The following is a 9726-nucleotide window of genomic DNA, read 5'->3' on the forward strand; positions in this document are numbered from 1 at the left end:
GTAAGGCTGGAGCAGGCTGTATATCAATCATGTTTACATCCTGTCTTGTCGCGGCTGCTGTGGTATGTTCAGCTGTGTGTTTCGTCACGCTGTCATTTGCATGTTGCAGCGGCGCGAGCGGCATCAACACACACTCCAGGTTTTCCTTTCAGGCTGTTTACAACGAATCTGACAAACGTCAGAACATTATATGGTGAGAATGAAGAGCCGTGACAGAGCGGTGTGTGAGGACTCCAGAGCTGCTGCTGCTGCTCCCAGAGCCGCCAGAGGGATGAAGCGAACCAGGCCTCAGCTTGTCTTCACTGGAGCAGCTCGCTCCACCAGCAGCCCAGACTCATGAGCACGTCTCAGGAATGTCCCGAGGGCTGATGGAACTGCTCAGACCGAATCGTCCCACTCTCCTGTGTGTGTGTTTATTATGCAACATAGGCAAATGCTATGAGCACTGTGGCCTCCAGGGAGCAGTATTGAGCTGCTGTTCATGGATCTTGAATGTGTGTGACTTTGATCCAGATTGTTTTCTTTTCAGGTTTTCCACAAAGTTTCAGTCATTCCAGGAATCGTCTTTCTGTCAGTATTTGTGTGTTTGTTCAACATGTAAAGTAGGTGACACGCTATATAAACAGGGAAGAAAAGTAAGTAAATCTTCCCGAGGTTCGATTATTTGGACCAGCAGAGAAGTGGAGGTCCTCCTGAATGCGGCGTTAAATTTTGATCACCAAACTGTAAACACAGGACACACACACACATTCTCTCTCGACTTGCGACTTGCAGCTTTGTTCCTGAGTAAACCAAAGGCCCAGAAGCACTGAACATGGCTGTTGTCTGACGCCCGTTCACTTCGCTTCGGACTTGTTCACAGATTGTACGGCAAAAAAATGAATGCATGCAAATGAGGAAGAGCAGAGGCCCTGCGGTTGTGGCACGCCATGTTTACAACATCCAGAACACATTTTTGAAGTTTCAATATGAGAATTTATAGTCGAATGTTTCAAATGCTTCAGATAAAACCAGAAAAACACCAAATACTTTATTATTGCATTATATTAGCCTGACTCTGCATCTGGAGTTGGGTCCCCGGGCGCTCCCTGCAGCTGCTCACTGCCTTATGGAACGCTTCAGCGGCATCGAAGGATGGGTTTAAATGCAGCAGGAAGAGTTTCGTTGTACATTCACTGTATAATGACAGATAAAGTACCTTACCTTATTACTTACCTACCTTATTATATATTCTGATGTTGTTGACGATTGAACAGGAATTTATCTTTGAAATGTTTCATTATGCTTTCCAGTAACGATGGAGAAAGACAAAAATGTGTCAGTAAATATTGGAAACAGAAGGATCACTGCCGCCATAACGGATTCTGAACTGGCGCCTTTTGACAATTTTTCTATTTTAATTCAGTTGGAGCGCGCTTCTTTGTCGAGGCCCAGAGAAGAAGTGTGTTCGTGGTCCATGGTTTTCGTTTGTGAGGTTTGAACTGTTGCTCCTCAGTTTCAGTATCATTGGGTTTCTCTCGCCTTCCTGCTTGTCGGTGTGTCTGCGTGACTTTACTGATATCAGGATCTACTCCTTTTAAACTGAGGTTTGGCTTCATCATGAGCAGATCCTGGGACTGAATGTTAACAGGTGCCTTCAAAAATTAAATAAATGAGTAATTCATGTGTTTCTAATGTTATTTGAAGACTGAATTCATCAGATATAATTTTTTATTTGCTGTAAGCGAATAAAGGAGTAAATTTATTCGTGTTTTCTGGGAAAAAAATTCTATACAAATGCCTTTTCTTCATCGAGGACTTCAGTAACCAGGTTTTAGTGAACCAAGGTTTGTTAAAACCATGAGTTTACCTTTAATGGTCACAAGTGGAAACGGAAAAGATTGATCAAGCTGTGAAGCATTGATGGACTTCCTGCTGGAGCTCAACATCATCCAACTACACTGTCCATAATTCCTTGAAATGTGGTTATATATCATATATCATATACATATGTAGCAACCAATTTATGATTGAATCCAGATCTGTTCTCAATTCAATCTGGTTTTGAAGAAAGGTCATAACCTTCTCCTTTCTCTCTCCGGAGACAGTTTTCCACACAGAATTTTCAGTCTTGCTTGTTTCCAGAAACGTTCCAGTGTCCTTCATGCAGACGAGCCTCGGTGGAGTCAGACACTGGCTCAGAGGAGAGGACCGGTCTGCTCATCCCTCTCTGATCTCAGGATGTGAGAAACGTCTCAGTCCGTCCAACGGCTTCTCCGGGACTGAAAACATGAAAACGCTCTGGGCAGGTGGCTCAAAACGCCTCGATCTGGGAGTTCAGCGCCGAGTGAACATCATGTTGACCCCTGTTTGAACAGCAGGAGGAGTTCAGCACCACGGACAGCGACCGCACCTTCACAAACAGCTGGACTAATGAGGGGAATTAAAGACGCCATCATGGTGGGATGCTGTGAGAGCAGTTGTGTTGATGTTGTGTGTGAGCGGGGGTGTAGGACGACCCGAACATGATGGCAGAGTGTTAGAACGTGCATGTTGAGAGAGTGCTCTTAGACGTCCTTCATCCTGTATAGAGAACTCTGTGAAGCACCTTCGTTTTGTACCAGCTGTATATCGGTGTGTCTTTGCCATTTCAACCACGATTGTACAACTTTGTGACGGAGGTTGACGGGACATTGTGACATTTCAGCATGTTAAGACTGAGATGGTTTAAGTTGATTTTGGCGGTGAGGTCTGAAGTCAGGTGGATCCGCTCGAAATTAAAAAATGTTTTATTAGTAGCCCTAACCTGTACCCTCTGTCGTTTCACCTGTAATCTGCGTCGTTTCACTGTGACCTCCTCTGTTTCACCTGTAGCCTCCGTCATTTTAGGTGTAGTCTGTTGTTCTCTGTAACCTGTCGTTTCACCTGCAGATTCCACATTTACTTGTAACCTCAGTTGGTTCCCCTGGAACCTCCCATACTTAACATGGAACCGTGTTTCACCTGTAGTCTCCGTCGTTTCACCTGTAACCTCCGTCGTTTGTCCTGTAGTCGCTGTCATTTCACCTTCAACTGCTGTTGCGCCTGTAACCTCTGTGTTTATATGTAGTCTCGGTCGTCTCACCTGTAACCGCCATCATTTTGCTTGTAGCCACCATCGTTTTGACTTTAGCCTCCATGGTTCGCCTGTAGTCTCCGTCGTGTCACCTGTAGCCTCAATCGTTTCGCCTGTAGCTCCATTATTTCACCTGTAGCCTCCATTGTTTTGCCTCTAGTCTCCGTCGTGTCGCCTGTAGCCTCTGCCATTTCGCCTGTAGCCTATCGTTTTGCCTGGAGCCTCCATTGTTTCGCCTGTAGCCTTCATTTCACCTGTAGCCTCCATCGTGTCGCCTGTAGTCTCGGTGTTTCGCCTGTAGCCTCCATGATTTCACCTGTGGCCTTCATTTCACCTGTAGCCTCGTCGTGTCGCCTGTAGCCTCCATATTTCACTGTAGCCTCCATCGTTTTGCCTGTTGTCTGTCGTGTTACCTGCAGCCCATCGTTTTGACTGTAACCTACGTCGTTCACTGGAGTCTCTGTCGTTTCACCTGTAACCTCCGTCCTTTTGCCTGTAGTCTCCGTCGTTGCACCTGTAACCTCCGTCGTTTAGCCTGTAGTCGCTGTCATTTCACCTTCAACTGCTGTTGCACCTGTAACCTCTGTTGTTTATGTGTAGTCTCGGTCGTCTCACCTGTAACCGCCATCATTTTGCTGTAGCCACCGCGTTTGCCTTTAGCCTCCGTGGTTTCGCCTGTAGTCTCCGTCGTGTCACCTGTAGCCTCAACCGTTTCGCTGTAGCCTCCATATTTCACCTGTAACCTCCATCGTTTTGCCTCTAGTCTCCGTCATGTCGCCCGTAGCCTTCATCATTTCGCCTGTAGCCTCCATCATGTCACCTGTAGTCTCTGCCGTTTCGCCTGTAGCCTCCATTATTTCACCTGTAGCCTTCATTTCGCCTGTAGCCTCTGTCGAGTCACCTGTCTCCGTCGTTTTACCTGTAGCCTTCATTATTTCACCTGTAGCCTTCATCATTTTGACTGTAATCTCCGCATGTCGCCTGCAGCCTCCATCGTTTTGACTGTAACCTAGTCGTTTCGCCTGTAGCCTCTGATGATTTACCTGTAACTACATCATTTTTCCTGTAACCGCCAATGTTCCACCTGCAACGTCTGTTAATCTTCAATGGAACTCAGTGAAGTATTTAGAAATGGAGACTTAGGCACATTTCATCCTACTGCTTGACAGCGGTACCTTTTGGGAATCAGTCTTAAAAACCAGCACATTTCTTTGATGTGATAAAGACCCTGGAGAGAGTGTAACACTGACCCAAATGAAACCATATTTCACAATCATCGTTCAAAACTGTTTATTAATAGTCGAAAATTCGCAGTGGATGTTTTCAAAGCTTTCACTGTCCCGTTGTTTTGTCCCTTCATTGTAACAAAAGTCTTGCAACCACGTAGTTTATCAGAAATGTATCTCATGATGGTCCATTTTAAAGAAACAAGAAAACTCCGCAATGACAACCAACGCTTCACTTCCCATCAATACAGAGTTCAACATGGCTGCATTTTGTTTTGTTTTTGTTTTTTACAGAGTTTGAATTGGAAACAGTGAAAAACCTTTCATGTTTTGATCATGAAGATAAAGAAGAAATAAAAAGGCACTTCTACATGGACCTCTCATCATCATCATCATCATCATCGTCACTGGAGAAGCTGCTGGGTGATCTCACACTTCTGTACCATCTGACGCTACACACACATTACACTACCCACCAACTGAATGTGTGTGTGCCATCCCAATGTGAGAGTGTGTGTGAGAGTGTGAGAGAGAGAGAGAGAGAGAGAGAAAGAGAGAGAGAGGAGAGAGAGAGAGAGGAGAGAGAGAGAGAGAGAGGCAGCTTCCTACAGCGACTGGAGTTAAGGCAGAGGAAACTTCAAACAATGGGTTTCATTTATACGGAAGGAAACAATAAATATGATTGTATGCTATCCATATACATATATTTTATATATGCATTTCTTTACAATAGTTCATTTAGAGTACATTTTCAAACGCTGTAGAAAAAAAGGACAGGAGTGAGACGACCGGACTTTATATTACAGGAGCAGTGAAAAACACCTCCAACGTCCAAATCTCTCAAACCAGCAAACTCCGCACAGCTCAAAGTCTGCAGTCTGTTTGCATAGGAGAGTCTGACAGTAACCCACACACACATGCACACACACAGACTCACACACACACACAGCAAAGGTTGGCTGCTATACTTGATCTGCTCACACATGGCTTGAGGTGGACTCGTCGTGCTGTTTAAAGCTGCACAAACTGAGGTTCCTCCATGTTTGATTTGGCGGCTCGCTCACCGTGTGGCGTACTGAAGGGTTTGACAGCAGCACGGCCTCACACGCCCTCACTTCTACACACCTCTTCATCCTGTTTCAGATGCCTGACGGTGGAGCTGAGGGAGCATGCTTCCACTTTCCATGTGCGGGTCCTCTACCATCAGACAGGGGGCGCTGCAGCAGCACCACCTGCCTCCGCTTCACCTGCTCTACACTCTGGATATTAGAGGGAGGAAGATGCTCTATACTCTGGTTGTCAGTAGAGACAAACGTGACGCTGAGCCGCTCCACTGAACCCACTGACAGAGACCCCAGAAGGAGCTTCTTTAAAACGCAAAAAGAAGAGAGAAACCACAATGTTTCCACGAAGGAGTGGTGTTTGAGTGAGGATCATGATTAGTGACTGTTCAGTTGTATCGTCCCAGTAACCCTGTGACCTGGACGTCCTGTTTTGTGTGGATTTACACAGGTGATTCTCCTCTGTTTTGGGCTCTTTAGGGGACGGAGTTTTTTCTTTTCGGTCATATTTTCTTTTTCATTTGTGTTTTTTGGAAACTACTCTTCAAACGTTTTGCCTTTTTAGTCGAATCAGCTACTTTATTTAGTAATTCAAAGAAGTTTAATGAAATGTGAAGCAATACGAAATAAATCTGAAAGCAAAAATTGGTTTGCTTTACCAACGAAGAAGAAATGAAAATTCACCAATATCACTGCTGAATCTCTCTTTTATTAGTATTCTCAACATAAATGCCAGTGTCATAAAAACCTTTTTTTGGCTCAAATTATGACAAAAGAAAAAAAATATCTGTTCTTTTTGTTGTTCCGTTTCCTAATCTGTAACTCTTTCTTAAATTTTCTCTATCCTCTTCTGTTCTCCTCTTAAAGTTAATATTATGTTTGGCCATTCAGTGATTCAAGCATCAGATTGTGTTCACAGTAGACCTGGTGTAGCAGAGAGAGGGAGAGCCTGGCCGTTCTCCAGGAGCCGCTACACATCTGCACTTCTTCCTGATAAAGGAAATGAGGCGCCGGAAGCAGTTCCTCTTCTTCGTCTTCGTCTGGCTGCTCTGTCTCCGTCCCTCCCTTCAGCTCCTGATTATTGTGTCCACACGTCTGGCGGTCGACTCACACCCATCAGAGACTCTCCAGCACCGTCAGCGATGGTGGGAGCTTCGGGAGGCGGGAACCTTCAGGTTTTCGCCCATCTGAGCAGTCCCGCCTCCTGCAGGGCCTGCTGCAGCATTCTGAGGCACAGCTGGGGCAACTTCCCTTGTGGAAGCGCCTGCCCACCCAGGACGCGAGGCGTCCAAAGCAGTTCTTTCTCTTCTTCTTTTCAGACGTCGTCTTCGTCTCCTCGCCCTTCTGCTCCAGGTTTACTGCGTCCTCAGGGCCGACAGAAGGCCTGCAGCACAGTCGCAATTCTGGAGCTTCGGACGTGTGAAGACGTGTGAGAGGCTCACAACCGTCTGAAGAGGCAGAACAGCTGTTCTCTGGGGCGGGTGTGAACATTCAGGTTCCGGCTCCTGGTGATGAAGGGTGCTTGATGCCATCAGGAGTGATCCTCTCTGTGGCATCCAGTGGAGCATGGCCTTCATCAGATCCACACATCCCTCAGGTTCAATCCGGTCATCGTCCAGATCAGGGCGCTTTTTCATCATCTCATCCAGGGGTTCAACACATCGAATACATACAGACATACCTCTCACCCTCAGATTCACTCTCAGAGTCATTCTCAGAGTCATTCTCAGAGTCATTCTCAGGTTTTCTCCTCCTTTCATCTTCTTTCTGAAACTCTTTGGTCGTCTTCAGGTCCAGGAACACCCGTCCGTCTTAAAGTACTGCTGGGTATACAGCCCAGCATCCAGCAGATGTTCCGGTGGTGGTCCCAGCACTTTGATGATGTTCTGCAGTGTTTCCTGTTCACTGCGGCCCTCAAAAAATACAAGAAAAGGAGCATGGTACCGCAGCCCAGTGACCAGATGTCGATGGGCTCCGAGAAGGGAGTCCCAATAGGAGCTCTGGTGCTCTCAGTTTCATGTATCTGACAATGCTTCCTGTCACAGCTTGGCTTGTAAGATGGACACACCAAAGTCATGATTTTGACTCTCAGAGGTTGTTTGACGTGATCAACCAACATGACGTGTCCATCTTCAGATCAGCGTGAATCACGCCGACCCTCTCCAGCCCACCGAAGGCTACGGCCAGCTGCTGGATGACGACCCGGATTTCATCCAGATGCATGGGTTCACCCCGGAATTCAACCAGTCAAGCAAGCTCATATCCAGAAGTTCATACTCCAAACTCATGACACCATCAACATACAGCTCCCCGTAGAATTCACAATGTTGGCCTCGTCCAGCTTCTTGCCATGAGAGCTTTCATGATCTCCGCCTGCAGGGACATGAAACATTAGTGAGTCATGTGATCAAATCAACATTTCTTTAAATATAAACATCAAGAAAACCCAGTAGAGCTACTCAGATCCTACTAGTAGGACTATTGCTGCCTTTTACAAAGTAACATTTCTGTCATGATATTTGTCCGTACCTCATATTCCATATCCTCTGGGTCGATCGACGTTTTAACAGCCACCTCTCATTGGTCCTCTCCAAGCACTTGTACACCATACCGTAGGTCCCTTCACCCAGTCGTTTGATGACTTTGTGGGACTCTGGGATGTAGGAATACTTTTCCGTCATGGTAAAACACGCTACGCTAGATCCTGAAAATCCTGAAAATCCTGAATCCTAAAAATCCTGAAAATCCTGAAATCCTGAAAGTCTGTCTCGATCTGAACAACTAACTCCGCTGAGTGTCTGATAGCACTGGACCTAACCTCGAACTTAGCCATGTTCTCTCCTCTGGGCTGCTTTCATCTGCAACACCATGATGTCATGAGCCGTCGCCATGACGACGGTCGTTTCTATGGCAACCCATTCAGCTTGTCCACTTCTGTTTCACACTTGTTGTGAATTACCATTTTTGAATTAATAATAATTAAAAAAACCAAAAACAATGTAAGAATTTGGTGGCAAATGTTTCAGAGGATTAATCGAACTTTTGAAAACTCCGCCCCTAAACAGTCACCGTCCAATCACACACCCAAGCCACCATTACTACGCAACAAGGTCCGTCAAGCTGCAGACCTCCAGGAAACAACATGGTGAAGCTATGGCGTTTGTCAGTGGGACAGTAGTCGTGTTCTTTCTCTTTGCAAAGCTGAAGACACAACAGGAGCGTGTTACAGCGGGTCAAACAGCCCTTCCTCCTCCTTCAAACTTTTCTCATTTCAACTTGTATTCTGTGCATCTCTCAATGTTGCGCCACCATCTTTTATTTTCTATTCTGTTGTATAATCCTGTACAATCCTGAAGATGCTCCATAAATGATTACATGAGCAGAAGACAGCTCTTCAGAAGAAGCTAGCTGTGCTAACGACGGGCTGCTAATGCTACGGTGAGTTCAGGCCGATGCTTCAACTGGAGTTTATCTCAACAGAACAGAGCTGCTGCTCACTGCAATGATGCCAATGCTAACTGCTAAAGCTTTTACTGTTCTTGAAATATTGATGAAATGATCACAGAACACCGCTACATGATAAATTTCCTCTGCTCCTCCTGAGCTGATCAGTTAGTGCAGCTTTAAAACAAAGGAGCGAGCTCTCCACAGCCGGCGGCGACAGGGAGACGAGGATCCGCCTGTCAGACTGGACAGCTCCGGACGAACGTCGTCCTCACAGGAAGCATCCTGACAGAAAACACTGATCTGGCGACTGTTGGATTCGGGGGTGTAGTGGTTCGCGCTCCAGCCTCCTCGGGAGAAGGTCATCGGTTCTGTGTGGTTTGCATGTTCTAGCCGAGCATGTGGGTTCTCTCTGGTACTCCGGGTTCACAGTCCAGAGCATGCATGTGGGGTTAGTTGGTGACGATGGTCGATCCCAGATGTACGTGTGTTGTGTGTGTGTGTGTGTGTCCTGTGATACCCTGCTCACCTGTCCTTCACTCTCAGTGGACCAGAGCAGCTCTGTGAGCCTGAGCTGCAGGAAGCGGTTTGAAGGAGGTGCAGTTCCACCTCCAGCTGGAGGTGTCAGTGTTTCTTCATCCTGCAGCTGAAGGGGGGATGCAGTGGTGCTGTGTGGCGGCTCGGCCTCGGTGGAGCAGCGAGGACCCAGGTTCCCAGCTCTCCTCCATCGTCTTCAGTCAGTCTGCTGGAGATGGAAAAGCACTAAATAACACTGCAGGTCAATCTGCACTGAAATCATCTACCAGGAGCAAGCTGGGGGGTCAAAGGTCAGAAATAATCTGAGAGTTTAACAGATTGGATTATTTTCACAGGAATGCATGTTGCAGAGATTAAGTTCATG

Source organism: Salarias fasciatus, chromosome 15 (genome assembly GCF_902148845.1).
Source record: "Salarias fasciatus chromosome 15, fSalaFa1.1, whole genome shotgun sequence".
Taxonomy (NCBI): domain Eukaryota; kingdom Metazoa; phylum Chordata; class Actinopteri; order Blenniiformes; family Blenniidae; genus Salarias; species Salarias fasciatus.